Consider the following 19,186-nt stretch of genomic DNA (forward strand, 5'->3'; position numbering starts at 1 on the left):
ACCGCCGGTGGCTACCAGGGGCAACTCTGGGCTGGCCTACCGGAAGTTTAGACAATCTGAGTGTGCCCTAAGAACAAGATATGTGCAGCTCCTATCGGGATTTGTCGGCACATTCGAGCGGTGTTGCTGGATTTGTTTTAACCTGTCGAAGTGTCTTGAAGAACCGAGATACCGGGTCTGATCGGAACGTCTCAGGAGGAGGTCTATTCCTTCGTTGACCGTAAGAGCTTGTCATGGGCTAAGTTGGGACTCCCCTGCAGGGATTTGAACTTTCGAAAGCCGTGCCCGCGGATATGGGCAGATGGGAATTTGTTAATGTCCGGTTGTAGATAACTTGAACCTTAACTTAATTTAAATGAATCAACAGTGTGAGTTACCGTGATGGCCTCTTCTCGGCGGAGTCCGGGAAGTGGACACAATGTTGGAGTAATGTTTGTGCAGGTAGTCCTCTAGTTTCTCGCTCGCGCTTTGCCTCCTCTTCTCGCTCTCTTTTGCATTCAGAATAGCCACCATATTTGCTAGTCGCTTGCTGCAGCTCCATATATTTACCTTGCCTATCAACTCGAGCTTCCTTCAAACTTTGCAAATGTTCATGATGTGTTCCATGTCTCTTAGCTCCGAAAGTGCTTCAAGACTCCTGACCGCACCGTCAACTTCGAGGACATTGAGCTTCAAGAAGATCTCTCTTACCATGAGCACCCCGTTGCTATTCTCGAAGAGACTGAACGCAAGACTCGCAACAAGTCAATCAAATTCCTCAAAGTCAAGTGGTCACACCATTCCGACCATGAAGCTACCTGGGAATGCGGGGATCACCTCCGTTCTGAGTACCCGGCGTTCTTTCAGTCCTAGATCTCGGGACAAGATCCTTTCGTATTGGTGGAGTGTTGTAACACCCCGGATGTAATTTCCCAATTTGTACTCCAACTCTTGTCGGTTTCCGTTTCCGGCGATAAGTTATTTTATTTCCCCGGGTTCGGGTTTTTGCCTCCGTGTGTTGTTATCGTTGTCTTGCATATCATATCATGTCATCATGTGCATTGCATTTGCATACGTGTTCATATCATGCATTCGAGCATTTTCCTCGTTGTCCCTTTTGCATTCTGGCGCTTCGTTCTCCTCCGGTGGTCATTTCTACCTTTTCTTTCGTGTGTGGGGATTAAACGTTTCCGGATTGGACCGAGACTTGCCAAGCGGCCTTGGTTTACTACCGGTAGACCGCCTGTCAAGTTTCGTACCATTTGGACTTCGTTTGATACTCCAACGGTTAACGGAGGGACTGAAAAGGCCTCGTGTGTGTTGCAGCCCAACACCCCTCCAATTTGACCCAAAACCCACATAAACCCTCTCCATCATCTAGAGCGTTCGATCACGATCGCGTGGCCGAAAACCGCACCTCATTTGGACTCTCCTAGCTCCTTCTACCTATAAATATAGCCTCCTCCCCAAAAATTTCGGATCAAGTCGACCCTAACCCTAGCTCCCCGCTCCTCTCCGCGCGCTGGACGTGTCCGCCAGCGCCGGACAACGTCCGCCGCCGCCCGCGCCCTCTCAGTGATCGCCACGTGGCGGCTCCGCTGCCTCCCCCCACGCCGGCCCGCGGGGCCCGACCGCGGCCCTCCCGGCCCGAGTCTCCGCCGCCGCTTCGCCCGCCGCCCGAGCGCCGCCCGCGCTGCTCCCGCCGCCACCGCGCGCCCTCGCCGCGGCCACCACACGCCCTCGCCGGCGCCGCCGCATCCGCGCGCTGCCCGAGCTTGTTGCCGGCTGCCGCGGCTCCGCCGCCCCGCCGACGCCGCCCTCCGCCGCCGCCTCGCCGTCCCCTCCCTCCTCCGGCCAGATCCGGTCGAGGAGCGACCGGATCCGGCGACCTCGACCTCGCCCGCCGCCGTCTTCGAACTCCGGCGAGCAGCACCACCGCCTCGTTTTGCGTGCCCGGGTCAAACCCTAGATCCGGAGGTGTTTTTTTTCTTCTAAGTCCCTGTTTCCATAGATCCATATGCTCATGTTCATGGCCTCGTAACTTTGCATCCGTAACTCCGTTTTGGGCATATAGCATATCAAAATGTTCACCTCGGAGAGTACATCATTGCATTCCATTGCATCATTTTCATTTGAGTTCATCTTGATGCCCGAAATGCTATTAGAAGAGAGCTACTTGATATAATTGTCAGATCTGTTACTTCATTTAGCTTTTTGTCATTTCTACCATGATTATTGTGTGCATGCTATGCCCATGAGTTCTACATATGTTTTGTTAAGGGTCTTGTCATCTTTCCAGAGGTGCAACCCATGTATTTTTGTGATGTGTGTGGTGTCTAGCACAAGCTTGCAAAGTGGTGCACTTGTTAATTCTGATTTCAGGGACTTAGTATATGTTCATGTTTATCTCATGATGCCATATGTTCATGTTGATTCCTAGTGATCCGTGCCTCTTTTGTGGATGATTAGTAAGGATGTTTTGTTAATATTATAGTGCTCTATCCATACATTTCTTTGGTTGTAATTATGGAGCACCCTAGCTTGAGTCAATCGAGCTCTCCTTTTGCTACTTTGTGAATCTGGGCAGATTGTCAACTTGTTTGTAATTTTGTCGATGATGTTGTAGTTGATCCGTGCATGCTATGTTATTGTTCTTGCCATGTCTAGTTTGCATTTTGTGTATCCTTGATGGGTGTATGCTTAGTTGGACATGACTTGCTCCGTGTTGAGTGCATAGAGCTCGTAAACATGCCTACTTGAGTTATGTTTCAGCATGTGCCAGTTTTCACTAAGTCTGAAAACTGATTATGTTTTTTCCATGTTCACATGCTTGCAATTGTATTTTCTGGTCCTTTTTGGCTCAAGGTCACTAAGGGACTTTCGTTAAGCTCTTTGAGTAGCTCCATGCTATGCTTTAATTTGCCATGTTCAGGTCCTGTAGCATGTAGTTTTGTTGCTCCAAAGAGTGCTACCTGATCTGAAATTCCACACAAGTGTTAATTTCACTAAGTCTGAGATCTGTTTGCCATATGCATTTTTGCCATGCTTATTCGAACCTGTTAATGGATGAATTGGTTGTAGATCAGTGCTAGACTTTTGTTAAGCATCTTGAATGCATCCCTGCCATGTATTTTTTTGTCATGTTTGAAGGCTACTTGCTGTAAATCGCAGACCGGTGTCGTTTTTGAATCGCTTGCCATTTTCAAACCGTAACTCTGATTCCGACATTCTTTATATTGTTTTCAAGCGTTTTCATCTCACCTTTCCAGTGGCACCCTTGGATTTCCAAGTTGAGGCCAGGTTCATGCATCCCTTGTCAAATCTTGCATATGCATCCCGTATCGCATCCCGCATAGCATACCATCATTGCATCATATTGTTTGAGTCTTGCACATGGTTGATTGTGTCCTTGTTGCTTGTTTGTCTTGTTTGGGTAGAGCCGGGAGACGAGTTCGCTAACGAGGAACCCGTTGAGTTTGCTTTCGAGGATCAAGTCAACTCTGACAACTGTGCAGGCAAGATGATCATACCCTCGAAATCACTACTATCTTTGCTATGCTAGTTTGCTTGCTCTTTTGGTATGCCAATGCTATGATGCCTACCATTTGCTTTCAAGCCTCCCAAATTTCCATGTCAAACCTCTAACCCACCATGTCCTAGCAAACCGTTGATTGGCTATGTTACCGCTTTGCTCAGCCCCTCTTATAGCGTTGCTATTTGCAGGTGAAGATTGGAGGTCGTTCCTTGTTGGAACATTTATTTTACTTCTTGGGATATCATTATATTGCCATGTTATCTTTATGCATCTATACACTTGGTAAAGGGTGGAAGGCTCGGCCTCTCGCCTAGTGCTTTGTTCCACTCTTGCCACCCTAGTTTCCGTCATATTGGTGTTATGTTCCCGGATTTTGGGTTCCTTACGCGGTTGGGTTATAATGGGAACCCCTTGACAGTCCGTTTTAAATAAAACTCCTCCAGCAATGCCCAACCTTGGTTTTACCATTTGCCACCTAGCCTTTTCCCTTGGGTTTCACGGACTCAAGGGTCATCTTATTTTAAACCCCCCTGGGCCAGTGCTCCTCTGAGTGTTGGTCCAACCTAGAGCACCGTGCGGGGCCGTCCCTTGGCAACTTGGGTTACGTTGGTTCCCGTACGCTTAGCTTTTCCGGTGTGCCCTGAGAACGAGATATGTGCAGCTCCTATCGGGATTTGTCGGCACATCGGGTGGTGTTGCTGGACTTGTTTTACCATTGTCGGAGTTGTCTTGAAGTACCAAGATACCGAGTCTGATCGGAACATCTTGGGAGGAGGTCTATTCCTTCGTTGACCGTGAGAGCTTGTCATGGGCTAAGTTGGGACTCCCCTGCAGGGTTTTTAACTTTCGAAAGCCGTGCCCGCGGTTATGGGCAGATGGGAATTTGTTAATGTCCGGTTGTAGATAACTTGAACCTTAATTTAATTAAAATGAATCAACTGAGTGTGTTACCGTGATGGCCTCTTCTCGGCGCAGTCCGGGAAGTGGACACGGTGTTGGAGTAATGTTTGCACAGGTTGTCCTCTAGTTTCTCGCTCGCACTTTTCCTCCTCTTCTCGCTCTCTTTTGTGTTCAGAATAGCCACCATATTTGCTAGTCGCTTGCTGCAGCTCCCCATATACTTTTACCTTGCCTTACCTATAAGCTTAAATAGTCTTGATCGCGAGGGTGCGAGATTGCTGAGTCCCTGTGGCTCATAGATTACTATTACACCAGATGCAGGGCCTGATGATTCCGCTCCAGGTGACGCGCTTGAGCTCAAGTGGGAGTTCGACGAAGACTCTCAACGTTACTATGTCTCCTTTCCTGATGATCAGTAGTGGTGCCCAGTTGGGGGTGATCGGGACCATGTCGCATGTTGGGTTCTCTTTTATTTTGGCGCCATAGTCGGGCCATGAGTGTTTGGATGATGTAATGTTAATTATGTACTTGATTCACGTGGTGAGTGTAAGCCAACTATGTTATCTCCCCTTTTATTACATCTATATTGCATGGGATCTGGTGAAGATTGTCTAACTTGCGACATATGCCTTCAATGCGATTATGCCTCTAAGTCGTGCCTCGACACGTGGGAGATATAGCCGCATCGAGGGTGTTACAAGTTGGTATCAGAGCATTCCCCGACCTTAGGAGCCCCATTGCTTGATCGTTTTTAGCAGCCGAGTTGTGTCTAGAAAACTGTTTTGAGTCATCTAGGAATTATATATCGGAGAGTTTAGGAATTCTTTTTACTTCCCAGTCTCCTCATCGCTCTGGTAAGGCATCCTGACGTAGAGTTTTGACTCTTCTCTTCTCAAATTTCACTAAATTTTTTTTAGGATCACGCGGGTATCTTGGAATCGTTCCGGTGGTTTTATGATGAGAACATTGTCTTGGTGCCTCCTGTCAGGGGTTTTGTGGAAGTGTCCCGGGGAGTTGAGCTCTGAGGTGTTGTCATCATAATTTTATTGATGCAGTTCTGGAATACCTGAGTTTAATATGCCGGCATCAAAAATCTCTTTTATGCAGTTCGTTGGTGAGATAACCTCGACGCCACCCAATACTGGGGCGGGAGTTCGGGAGTATCGCCATAACTTGTATGATGGATGCTTTTCGAAGGTTGAGGTAGATCGTTTCCGAAGGTTTCTTGGTTATGTGTTGAAGGATGGATACAGCTGGATGTAGGATTCACTAGATTTGGGTGAGATATTATGCTTCCCCTGTATCCCCAACACCTGATTGCATAACCGGAAAGGTTCGGGAGTTTCATAGGTGGGAATTCTAGTAGCTCTTGTTCTTCTTCCACGGATATTGGTTTGAGATTGGGATTTCTTACCGATTATTCGTTCTTGATCCATACCTTGTTGATTTATTTCTTTACCTTAATTCTAAGTGGCTTCTCAATTTATGGATATGTGACCATTTCTAGAGGAATGCATTCGTTCATTTTGTTCGGATGTGAAGACTATATGTCGCAATTTTCATTCCGTTGGATTCAGCTTTAATATTTGTCTATCAATGTGCTAATGGATGTCAACCTCTTCAGGATGGCTCCTCCAACGCGCACGACTCCGAATCCTGATCCGCCACCACCTCCACCTCCTCCGGAGGCATGGCAAGCTGTGATGGCTGCAACCAATGCAAACACATAGTTGATCATGCAAATTCTTCAAGAGCGCAATCAAGGCAACCAAGGGAACCAAGGCAACAATCATAATCACTTTACTACAATCAACTAGTTCCTTGCTAACGGGCCAAAGACTTTCAACAATTGTGTTGAGGCAACCGATGCTGACGATTGGCTTGTGGATCTGTGCAAGAATTTCGAGTGCAGTAACGTCAGGCCTGAGGACTTTGTCAAGTTCGCTTCCTTCCAACTCAAAGATCAAGCTGCATAATGGTTCCAGCAGTACAAGGACTCCAGAGGTGGACGTGTTATCACTTGAGATGAATTCCGTCAAGATTTCCGAGCTCATCATATCCCCCAGAGCGTGGTTGAAAGCAAGCATGAGGAATTCCGCAACCTAAAGCAAGGCTCTTTGTCTGTCTATGACTACAACAAGTTATTCCAGAAGCTCACCCGCTTTGCTAAGCAGGACATACCTGATGAGAAGAGCATGATATATCAGTTCAGGGATGGTCTCAGAGAAGAAATTCAGCTCGCTATTGTTCTCTTCGAGCCCTTGAGGTACGATGAGTTCTACAACATGGCATTGAAGCAAGAGGCTGCTCAATTGAGGTGTGATGCTTCCAAGAAGCGAGTCAGAGATGTTACTCCTTCTTCCTCTACTCAAGTGGCCAAGCAGCAGAAGTATTGGCTTCCTCCTCCTCTGTTCCGTCAGCCGTATCAGCAGAAGAGCAAAGGTGGCAGTGGATCTTCCCACCCACCCAACCCTGGCTTTCAGAACAAGACTTCGTCTCAACCTCCAAGATCAAGTGCTCCGTACCACCGTCCGCTTTCAGAGGTCACGTGCAACAAGTGCCAACAGAAGGGTCACTATGCCAACAAGTTTCTCAATCAGAGGCGTCTGCCTCATCATCTTCCTATGAGATCGGCAAGTACAGCTGTGGTCAAGCATAACCCCAAGCATGCCAAGGTCAACTTGATGAATGCAGCTCAGGCAGAGGATTCATCAGATGTCATCATGGGTAACTTTCTAGTTAACTCTATTCCCGCAAGAGTTCTTTTTAACACTGGTGCATCGCATTGTTTCATGTCAAGATCATTTGTTTCCAAGCATGACTTCGTTTCACAAATGTTGGGTAAACCTATGGGAGTGGTTTCTCCGGCTATGTCTTTGAGGGCTACTTCAATAGTCCCGGATATTTCTATCATGATGGGTGATTTCAAGTTTTTGGCTTCTCCAATGGTTCTTGGTAACTCGGATATTGATCTTATTCTCGGGATGGATTGGCTTTCTAAGCACAAGGCTCAGCTTGATTGTGCAGCCAGGCAGATTCAATTGACTCATTCATCTGAGGATGTAATTGTCTTTGCCGCGAATGACGATACCATCCGTCTGTTTTCTCTCAATGAGAAGGGTGAACTCGATGCCATCTCGCAAATTCCAATCGTTTGCGAATATCAAGACGTCTTTCCAGAAGAGCTTCCAGGAATGCCTCCGCACCGGCTAGTTGAATTCGTTATTGATCTTGAGCCTGGAACGGAACCTATGTGCAATCGTCCTTACAAGCTTGGACCTAAAGAGTTGAAGGAGCTGAAGAAGCAACTCGATATTCAAGAGGAAATGGATCTCATCCGGCCTAGTTCTTCTCCGTGGGGTTGTGGTGTTCTTTTTGTGAAGAAGAAGGATGGAACGGACCGACTTTGTGTTGATTACCGTCCATTGAACAAGAAGACCATCAAGAACAAATACCCACTTCCCAACATCAACGAGCTGTTCGAACAACTCAAAGGTGCCCAAGTATTCTCCAAGCTTGATCTTCGTATGGGTTATCATCAGATTCGTATCCGTGAGAAAGATATTCCCAAGACGGCTTTCAGGACAAGGTATGGTTCATATGAATACACTGTCATGTCTTTTGGTCTCGTCAATGCTCCTCCGACTTTCTCTCGCATGATGAACTTCATCTTCAACGCCTACACCAATGACTTCGTTTTGGTCTATCTCGGCGACATTCTGGTTTTCTCGAAGAACAAGTAAGATCATGCCAAGCACTTGCGTTTGGTTCTTGATAAGCTCAGGGAACACCAGTTCTACACCAAGTTCTCCAAGTGTGAATTTTGGCTCGATGAGGTTCTTTATCTTGGTCATATCATCTCTCCCAAGGGCATTGCGGTGAATCCTGAGAAGGTGTCTGCAATTGTAAATTGGGAACCTCCTCAGAACGTGAAGCAACTCCGCAGCTTCCTCGGTCTCGCAAGCTATTGCCGAAGATTCATTGAAAACATTTCTAAGATCGCGAAGCCTCTCTCAAATCTTCTCCAAAAGCACGTCAAGTACGTTTGGTCTCTGGAGTGTGACATTGCTTTCAACACTTTGAAACAGAAATTGATCACTGCTCCAGTTCTGACTCCGCCTGATGAATCCAAGCCGTACGAGGTCTTTTGTGATGCCTCTCTCCAAGGTCTTGGCGCAGTATTGATGCAAGAGAAGAAAGTTGTTGCTTATACCTCTCGCCAGTTGAAGCCCAATGAGAAGAACTACCCCACTCATGATCTCGAGTTGGTGGAAGTTGTGCATGCTCTTTTGACTTGGAGACATCTTCTATTGGGAAGAAAAGTGGACATTTTCACTGATCACAAGAGTCTCAAGTACATCTTCACTCAGCTAATCTCAACCTCAGACAAACTCGATGGGTCGAAATGATTCAAGATTATAATCCGAGTATTGAGTATACTCCAGGCAAGGCCAATGTGATTGCTGACACATTGAGCAGAAAGGCTTACTGCAACAGTCTTATTCTCAAGCCTTATCAACCCGAGCTTTGTGAAGCTTTCCGCAAACTTAATCTGCAAGTTGTTCCTCAAGGTTTCCTCGCCCACCTTCAAGTCTCTCCTACCTTGGAAGACCAGATTCGCCAAGCCCAACTTCTTGATGCTATGGTGAAAAAGGTGAAGATTGGGATTGCCAAGAGTCAACCCAAGTACAAGTGCTACCGCCTTGATGACAAGGACACTCTCTTCTTCAAGGATCATATTGTTGTACCCAAAGGTGACCTCCGTAAAGTGATCATGAACGAGGCTCACAATTCTCTCCTCTCCATCCACCCTGGGAGCACGAAGATGTATCAGGACTTCAAGCAGGCTTATTGGTGGACTCGAATGAAGCGCGAGATTGCTCAATTCATGAATGAATGTGATGTCTGCAGAAGAGTGAAGGAAGAACACCAAAGGCCAGCTGGTCTCCTCCAACCTCTTACCATTCCAGAATGGAAGTTTGACCACATTGAAATGGACTTTGTGACTGGGTTTCCAAAGTCCAAGCGTGGCAATGATGCTATATTCGTTGTCATCGACAAACTCACCAAAGTGGCTCATTTTCTGCCTATCAAAGAGTCGATCGCTGCAGCTCAATTGGCGGAACTCTATACCTCTCGGATTGTCTCTCTGCATGGTATTCCACAAGTGATCTCTTCAGACCGTGGCAGCACCTTTACATCCAAGTTTTGGGATTCTTTTCAGAAGGCCATGGGCACCAACATCCGCTTCAGCACAGCTTTCCATCCCCAAACTAGCGGTTAAGTCGAGCGTGTCAACCAGATTCTTGAAGATATGCTCAGGGCTTCTGTGATTTCCTTTGGCATGAAGTGGGAGGATTGTCTTCCTTATGCTGAATTCTCCTACAACAACGGTTTTCAAGCAAGTTCGGGCAAGGCCCCATTTGAAATTCTGTATGGCAGGAAGTGCCTTACCCCTCTCAACTGGTCTGAAACCGGTGAATGTCGGCTTTTGGGAAATGACTTAACCATAGAGGCAGAGGAGATGTGAAAATTCATTCGAGATAATCTCAAAGCAGCCCAATCCCTCCAGAAGAGCTACTATGACAGTAAGCTTCGTGATTTGGCTTTCGAGATCGGAGATCATGTTTATCTCCACGTCTCTCCTATGAAAGGTACTCGTCGCTTCGGTATCAAAGGGAAGCTTGCCCCCAGATACGTGGGACCTTTCAAGATTGTCAGCAAGAGAGGCGACCTCGCCTATCAACTCGAGCTTCCTTCAAACTTTGCAAATGTTCATGATGTGTTCCATGTCTCTCAGCTCCGAAAGTGCTTCAAGACTCCTAACCACACCATCAACTTCGAGGACATTGAGCTTCAAGAAGATCTCTCTTACCATGAGCACCCCATTGCTATTCTCGAAGAGACCGAATGCAAGACTCGCAACAAGTCAATCAAATTCCTCAAAGTCAAGTGTCACACCATTCCGACCGTGAAGCTACCTGGGAACGCGAGGATCACCTCCGTTCTGAGTACCCGGCGTTCTTTCAGTCCTAGATCTCGGGACGAGATCCTTTCGTAGTGGTGGAGTGCTGTAACACCCCGGATGTAATTTACCTTATATGTATTCCAACTCTTGCCGTTTTCGGCGTTAAGTTATTTTATTTTCTCGGGTTCGGGTTTTTGTCTCCGTGTGTTGTTATCGGTGTCATGCATCTCATATCATGTCATCATGTAAATTGCATTTGCATACGTGTTCACTAAGTCTGAGATCTGTTTGCCATATGCATTTTTTCCATGCTTGTTTGAACCTATTAATGGATGAATTGGTCATAGATCAGTGCTAGACTTTTGTTAAGCATCTTGAATGCATCCCTGCCATGTATTTTTTGTCATGTTTGAAGGCTACTTGCTGTAAATCGCAGACGGGTGTCATTTTTGAATCCCTTGCCATTTTCAAACCGTAACTCCGATTCCGGCGTTCTTTATATTGTTTTCAAGCGTTTTCATCTCACCTTTCCAGTGGCACCCTTGGATTTCCAAGTTGAGGCTAGGTTCATGCATCCCTTGTCAAATCTTGCATATGCATCCCGCATCGCATCCCGCATAGCATACCATCATTGCATCATATTGTTTGAGTCTTGCACGTGGTTGATTGTGTCCTTGTTGCTTGTTTGTCTTGTTTGGGTAGAGCCGGGAGACGAGTTCGTTAACGAGGAGCCCGTTGAGTTTGCTTTCAAGGATCAAGTCAACTCTGACAACTATGTAGGCAAGATGATCATACCCTCGAAATCACTACTATCTTTGCTATGCTAGTTTGCTCGCTCTTTTGGTATGCCAATTCTACGATGCCTACCATTTGCTTTCAAGCCTCCCAAATTGCCATGTCAAACCTCTAACCCACCATGTCCTAGCAAACCGTTGATTGGCTATGTTACCGCTTTGCTCAGTCCCTCTTATAGCGTTGCTATTTGCAGGTGAAGATTGGAGGCCGTTCCTTATTGGAACATTTATTTTACTTCTTGGGATATCATTATATTGCCATGTTATCTTTATGCATCCATACACTTGGTAAAGGGTGGAAGGCTCGACCTCTCGCCTAGTGTTTTGTTCCACTCTTGCCGCCCTAGTTTCCGTCATATCGGTGTTATGTTCCCGGATTTTGGGTTCCTTACGCGGTTGGGTTATAATGGGAACCCCTTGACAGTCCGTTTTGAATAAAACTCCTCCAGCAATGCCCAACCTTGGTTTTACCATTTGCCACCTAGCCTTTTCCCTTGGGTTTCGCGGACTCAAGGGTCATCATATTTTAAACCCCCCCCTGGGCCAGTGCTCCTCTGGGTGTTGGTCCAACCTAGAGCACCGTGCGGGGCCGTCCCTTGGCAACTTGGGTTACATTGGTTCCCGTACTCTTAGCTTATCCGGTGTGCCCTGAGAACGAGATATGTGCAGCTCCTATCGGGATTTGTCGGCACATCGGGTGGTGTTGCTGGACTTGTTTTACCATTGTCGGAGTTGTCTTGAAGTACCAAGATACCGAGTCTGATCGGAACATCTTGGGAGGAGGTATATTCCTTCGTTGACCGTGAGAGCTAGTCATGGGCTAAGTTGGGACTCCCCTGTAGGGTTTTTAACTTTCGAAAGCCGTGCACGCGGTTATGGGCAGATGGGAATTTGTTAATGTCCGGTTGTAGATAACTTGAACCTTAATTTAATTAAAATGAATGAACTGTGTGTGTTACCGTGATGGCCTCTTCTCGGCGGAGTCCGGGAAGTGGACACGATGTTGGAGTAATGTTTGCGCAGGTTGTCCTCTAGTTTCTCGCTCGCTCTTTGCCTCCTCTTCTCGCTCTCTTTTGCATTCAAAATAGCCACCATATTTGCTAGTCGCTTGCTGCAGCTCCCCATATACTTTTACCTTGCCTTACCTATAAGCTTAAATAGTCTTGATCGCGAGGGTGCGAGATTGCTGAGTCCCTGTGGCTCACAAATTACTATTACACCAGATGCAGGGCCTGATGATTCCGCTCCAGGTGACACGCTTGAGCTCAAGTGGGAGTTCGACGAAGACTCTCAATGTTACTATGTCTCCTTTCCTGATGATCAGTAGTGGTGCCTAGTTGGGGGTGATCGGGACCGTGTCGCACGTTTTGTTCTCTTTTATTTTGGCGCCGTAGTCGGGCCATGAGTGTTTGGATGATGTAATGTTAATTATGTACTTGATTGACGTGGCGAGTGTAAGCCAACTATGTTATCTCCCCTTTTATTACATCTATATTACATGGGATGTTGTGAAGATTGTCTAACTTGTGACATATGCCTTCAATGCGATTATGCCTCTAAGTTGTGCCTCGACACGTGGGAGATATAGTCGCATCGAGGGTGTTACAGTGTCTTTCCCTGATGATCAGTAGTGATGCCCAGTTGGGGGTGATCGGGACCGTGTCGCATGTTGGGTTTATCTTTCATTTTGGCACCGTAGTCGGGCCATGAGTGTTTGGATGTTGTAACGCTATTTATGTACTTTGATTGACATGGCGAGTGTAAGCCAACTATGTATCTCCCCTTTATTATTTATATTACATGGGATGTTGTGAAGATTACCTAACTTGCGACATTGCTTTCAATGCGGTTATGTCTCTAAGTCGTGCCTCGACACGTGGGAGCTATAGCCGCATCGAGGGCGTTACAAGTTGGTAATCAGAGCCTTCCCCGACCTTAGGAGCCCCATTGCTTGATCATTTTAGCAGCCGAGTTGTGTCTAGAAAAATGTTTTGAGTCATTTAGGAATTATATATCGGAGAGTTTAGGAATTCTTTTTACTTCCCAGTCTCCTCATCGCTCTGTTAAGGCATCCTGACGTAGAGTTTTGACTCTTCTCTTCTCAAATTTCACTAAAAAAATTTTTGGATCACGCAGGTATCTTGGAATCGTTCCGATGGTTTTGTGACGAGAACATTGTCTTGGTGCCTCCTGTCAGGGGTTTTGTGGAAGTGTCCCGGGGAGTTGAGCTCTGAGGTGTTGTCGTCATAATTTTATCGTTGCAGTTCTGGAATACCTGAGTTTAGTACGCCGACATCGAAAATCTCTTTTATGTGGTTCGTTGGTGAGATAACCTCGACGCCACCCAGTACTGGGGCGGGAGTTCGGGAGTATCGCCATAACTTGCATAATAGATGCTTTTCAAAGGTTGAGGTAGATGGTTTCCGAAGTTTTTCTCGGTTATGTGTTGAAGGATGGACACAGCTGGATGTAGGATTTGATAGAATTGGGTGAGATATTATGCTTCCCCTGTATCCCCAACACCTGATTGCATAACCGGAAAGGTTCGGGAGTTTCATAGGTGGGAATTCTTGTAGCTCTAGTTCTTCTTCCATGGATATTTTGTTTATTTATTTCTCTACCTAAATTCTAAGTGGCTTCTCAATTTATGGATATGTGACCATTTCAAGAGGAATGCATTCATTCATTTTGTTCAGGATGTGAAGACTATACGTTGCAATTTTCATTCCGTTTGATTCAGCTTCATTTTATCTGTCAATGTGCAAACGGTGGTCAACCTCTTTAGGATGGCTCCCGCTAAGAGCACCAATCAGAATCAGAATCAGAATCCGCCACCACCTCCCCCTCCTCCGGAGGCATGGCAAGCTGTGATGGCCGCAACCAATGCAAACACACAGTTGATCATGCAAATTCTTCAAGAGCGCAATCAAGGCAACCAAGGGAACCAAGGCAACAATCAGAATCACTTTGCTACACTCAACTAGTTCCTTGCTAACGGGCCAAAGACTTTCAGCAATTGTGTTGAGGAAACCGATGCTGACGATTGGCTCGTGGATCTGTGCAAGCATTTCGAGTACAGTAACGTCAGGCCTGAGGACTTCGTCAAGTTCGCTTCCTTCCAACTCAAAGATCAAGCTGCAGAATGGTTCCAGCAGTATAAGGACTCCAGAGGTGGACGTGCGATTACCTGGGATGAATTCCGTCAAGACTTCAAAGCTCATCATATTCCCCAGAGCGTGGTTGAAAGCAAGCGTGAGGAATTCCGCAACCTGAAGCAAGGCTCTTTTTCTGTCTATGACTACAACAAGTTGTTCCAGAAGCTCGCCCGCTTTGCTAAGTAGGACGTCCCTGATGAGAAGAGCATGATATTCCAGTTCAGGGGTGGTCTCAGAGAAGAAATCCAGATAGCTCTTGTTCTCTTTGAGACCTTGAGGTACGATGAGTTCTACAACATGGCATTGAAGGAAGAGGCTGCTCAACTGAGGTGTGATGCTTCCAAGAAGCGAGTCAGAGACACTACTCCTTATTCCTCTACTCAAGTGGCCAAGCAGTAGAAGTATTGGCTTCCTCCTCCTCCGTTCCGTCAGCCGTATCAGCAGAAGATCAAAGGTGGCAGTGGATCTTCCCACCCACCCAACCCTGGCTTTCAGAACAAGACTTCGTCTCAAGCTCCAAGATCAAGTGCTCCGTACCACCATCCGCTTTCAGAGGTCACGTGCAACAAGTGCCAACAGAAGGGTCACTATGCCAACAAGTTTCTCAATCAGAGGCGTCTCCCTCGTCCTCTTCCTGTGAGATCGGCAAGTACAACTGTGGTCAAGCATAACCCCAAGAACGCCAATGTCAATATGGTGAATGCAGCTCAGGTAGAGGATTCATCACATGTCATCATGGGTAACCTTCTTGTTAACGATGTTCCTGCAAAAGTTCTTTTTGACACTGGTGCATCGCAATGTTTTATCTCGAGACGTTTTGCATCTAAGCATGGCTGGTTTTCTCAAGTCATGCATAAACCGTTAGCAGTTGTCTCTCCGGGTAGATGTTTGCTCGCTAACTACGAGGTTCCGGATATTTCTATCTCGATGGGTGATTTCAAGTTTCTGGCTTCTCCAATGATCCTTGGTAACTCGGATATTGATCTTATTCTCAGAATGGATTGGCTTTCTAAGCACAAGGCTCAGCTTGATTGTGCAGCCAGGCAGATTCAATTGACTCATTCGTCTGAGGATGTAATTGTCTTTGCCGCTCGTGATAATACAATCCGGCTGTTTTCCCTCAATGAGAAGGGTGAACTGGATGCCATCTCGCAAATTCCAGTCGTTTGCGAATATCAAGACGTCTTTACAGAAGAGCTTCCAGGAATGCCTCTGCACCGGCTAGTTGAATTTGTCATCGATCTTGAGCCTGGCACGGAACCAGTGTGCAAGCATCCTTGCAAGATCGGACCTGAAGAGTTGAAGGAGCTGAAGAACCAACTCGATATTCAAGAGCGTATGGGTCTCATCCGGCCTAGTTCTTCTCCGTGGGGTTGTGGTGTTCTTTTTGTGAAGAAGAAGGATGGAACGGACCGACTTTGTGTTGATTACCGTCCATTGAACAAGAAGACCATCAAGAACAAATACCCACTTCCCGACATCAATGAGCTGTTCGAACAACTCAAAGGTGCCCAAATATTCTCCAAGCTTGATCTCCGTATGGGTTATCATCAGATTCGAATCCGTGAGCAAGATATTCCCAAGACGGCTTTCAGGACAAGCTATGGTTCATATGAGTACACTGTCATGTCTTTTGGCCTCGTCAATGCTCCTCCGACTTTCTCTCGCATGATGAACTTCATCTTCAACGCCTACACCAATGACTTTGTTTTGGTCTATGTCAACGACATTCTGGTTTTCTCGAAGAACAAGGAAGATCATGCCAAGCACTTGCGTTTGGTACTCGATAAGCTCAGAGAACACAAGTTCTACGCCAAGTTCTCCAAGTGCGAATTTTGGCTCGATGAGGTTCTTTATCTTGGTCATATCATCTCTGCCAAAGGCATTGCGGTAAATCCTGAGAAGGTGTCTGCAATTGTGAATTGGGAACCTCCTCAGAACGTGAAGCAACTCCGTAGCTTCCTCGGTCTTGCAAGCTACTGCCGAAGATTCGTTGAAAACTTTTCTAAGATCGCGAAGCCTCTCTCCAATCTTCTCCAGAAGCACGTCAAGTACGTCTGGTCTCCGGAGTGTGACATTGCTTTCAACACTTTGAAAGAGAAATTGATCACTGCTCCAGTTCTGACTCCGCCTGATGAATCCAAGTCGTACGAGGTCTTTTGTGACACCTCTCTCCATGGTCTTGGCGCAGTGTTTATGCAAGAGAAGAAAGTTGTTGCTTATACCTCGCGCCAGTTGAAGCCCAATGAGAAGAACTACCCCACTCATGATCTCGAGTTGGCGGTAGTTGTGCATGCTCTTTTGACTTGGAGACATCTCTTATTGGGAAGAAAAGTGGACCTTTTCAGTGATCACAAGAGTCTCAAGTACATATTCACTCAGCCTAATCTCAACTTCAGGCAAACTCGATGGGTCGAAATGATTCAAGAGTATAATCCGAGTATCGAGTATACTCCAGGCAAGGCCAATGTGATTGCTGACGCATTGAGCAGGAAGGCTTATTGCAATAGTCTGATTCTCAAGCCTTATCAACCCGAGCTTTGTGAAGCTTTCCACAAACTTAATCTGCAAGTTGTTCCTCAGGGTTTCCTCGCGAACCTTCAAGTCTCTCCTACCTTAGAAGACCAGATTCGCCAAGCTCAGCTTCTTGATGCTATGGTGAAGAAGGTGATGATTGGGATTGCCAAGAGTCAACCCAAGTACAAGTGCTACCGCCTTGATGACAAGGATACTCTCTTCTTTGAGGATCGTATTGTTGTGCCCAAAGGTGATCTTCATCAAGTGATCATGAAAGAGGCTCACAATCCTCTCCTCTCCATACACCCTGGGAGAACGAAGATGTATCAGGACATCAAGCAGGCTTATTGGTGGACTCGAATGAAGCGCGAGATTGCTCAGTTCGTGAATGAGTGTGATGTCTGCAGAAGAGTGAAGGCAGAACACCAAAGGCCAGCGGGTCTCCTCGAACCTCTTGCCATTCCAGAATGGAAGTTTGACCACATTGAGATGGACTTCGTGACTGGGTTTCCAAAGTCCAAGCGTGGCAATGATGCTATATTCGTTATCATCGACAAACTCGCCAAAGTGGCTCACTTTCTGCCTATCAAAGAGTCAATCACTGCAGCTCAATTGGCAGAACTCTATACCTCTCGAATTGTCTCTCTGCACGGTATTCCACAAGTGATCTCTTCAGACCGTGGCAGTATCTTTACCTCCAAGTTTTGGGATTCTTTTCAGAAGGCCATGGGCACCAACATCCGCTTCAGCACAACTTTCCATCCTGAAACTAGCGGTCAAGTCGAGCGTGTCAATCAGATTCTTGAAGATATGCTCAGGGCTTGTGTGATCTCCTTCGGCATGAAGTGGGAGGATTGTCTTCCATATGGTGAATTCTCCTACAACAACAGTTTTCAAGCAAGTTCGGGCAAGGCCCCATTTGAAATTCTGTATGGCAGGAAGTGCCGTACCCCTCTCAACTGGTCTGAAACCGGTGAACGTCAGCTTTTGGGTAATGACTTAATCACAGAGGCCGGGGAAATGTGCAAAGTCATTCGAGACAACCTCAAAGCAGCACAATCCCGCCAGAAGAGCTACTATGATAGTAAGCACCGTGATTTGGCTTTCGAGATCGGAGATCATGTTTACCTCCGCGTCTCTCCAATGAAAGGTACTCGTCGCTTCGGAATCAAAGGGAAGCTTGCCCCCAGATACGTGGGACCTTTCAAGATTGTCAGCAAGAGAGGCGATCTCGCCTATCAACTCGAGCTTCCTTCAAACTTTGCAAATGTTCCTGATGTGTTCCATGTCTCTCAGCTCCGAAAGTGCTTCAAGACTCCTGACCGTACCATCAACTTCGAGGACATTGAGCTTCAAGAAGATCTCTCTTACCATGATCACCCCGTTGCTATTCTCGAAGAGACCGAACGCAAGACTCGCAACAAGTCAATAAAATTCCTCAAAGTCAAGTGGTCACACCATTCCGACCATGAAGCTACCTGGGAACGCGAGGATCACCTCCGTTCTGAGTACCCGGCGTTCTTTCAGTCCTAGATCTCGGGACGAGATCCTTTCGTAGTGGTGGAGTGTTGTAACACCCGGGATGTAATTTACCTTATATGTATTCCAACTCTTGCCGTTTCCGGCGTTAAGTTATTTTATTTTCTCGGGTTCGGGTTTTTGTCTCCGTGTGTTGTTATCGGTGTCATGCATCTCATATCATGTCATCATGTGCATTGCATTTGCATACGTGTTCATCTCATGCATTCGAGCATTTTCCCCGTTGTCTGTTTTGTATTCCGGCGCTTCGTTCTCCTCCGGTGGTCATTTCTACCTTTCTTTCGTGTGTGGGGATTAAACATTTCCGGATTGGACCGAGACTTGCCAAGTGGCCTTGGTTTACTACCGGTAGACCGCCTGTCAAGTTTCATACCATTTGGACTTCGTTTGATACTCCAGTGGTTAACCGAGGGACCGAAATGGCCTCGTGTGTGTTGCAGCCCAACACCCCTCTAAGTTGGCCCAAAACCCACCTAAACCGTCTCCATCATCTAGACCGTTCGATAACGATCGCGTGGCCGAAAACCGCACCTCATTTGGAGCTTCCTAGCTCCTCCTACCAATATAAATATCCCCTCCCCGAAATTCCGGATCCAAACCACCCTAACCCTAGCCCCGCTCCTCATCTGCGCGCCGGACACGTCCGTCCGCGTGCCGGACATCGCCGCCGCCCACTCCCGTCGCACCACGTGGCGGGCATGCCCACATCGCCGCCGCCGGCCCGCTCAGCCCTCGCGGGGCCCTCCCCGGCCCGGCCGCGCCTCTCCACTGCCGCGGGCGACCCGAGCCGGCCCCCTCG

Source organism: Triticum dicoccoides, chromosome 7A (assembly GCF_002162155.2).
Source record: "Triticum dicoccoides isolate Atlit2015 ecotype Zavitan chromosome 7A, WEW_v2.0, whole genome shotgun sequence".
Classification (NCBI taxonomy): domain Eukaryota; kingdom Viridiplantae; phylum Streptophyta; class Magnoliopsida; order Poales; family Poaceae; genus Triticum; species Triticum dicoccoides.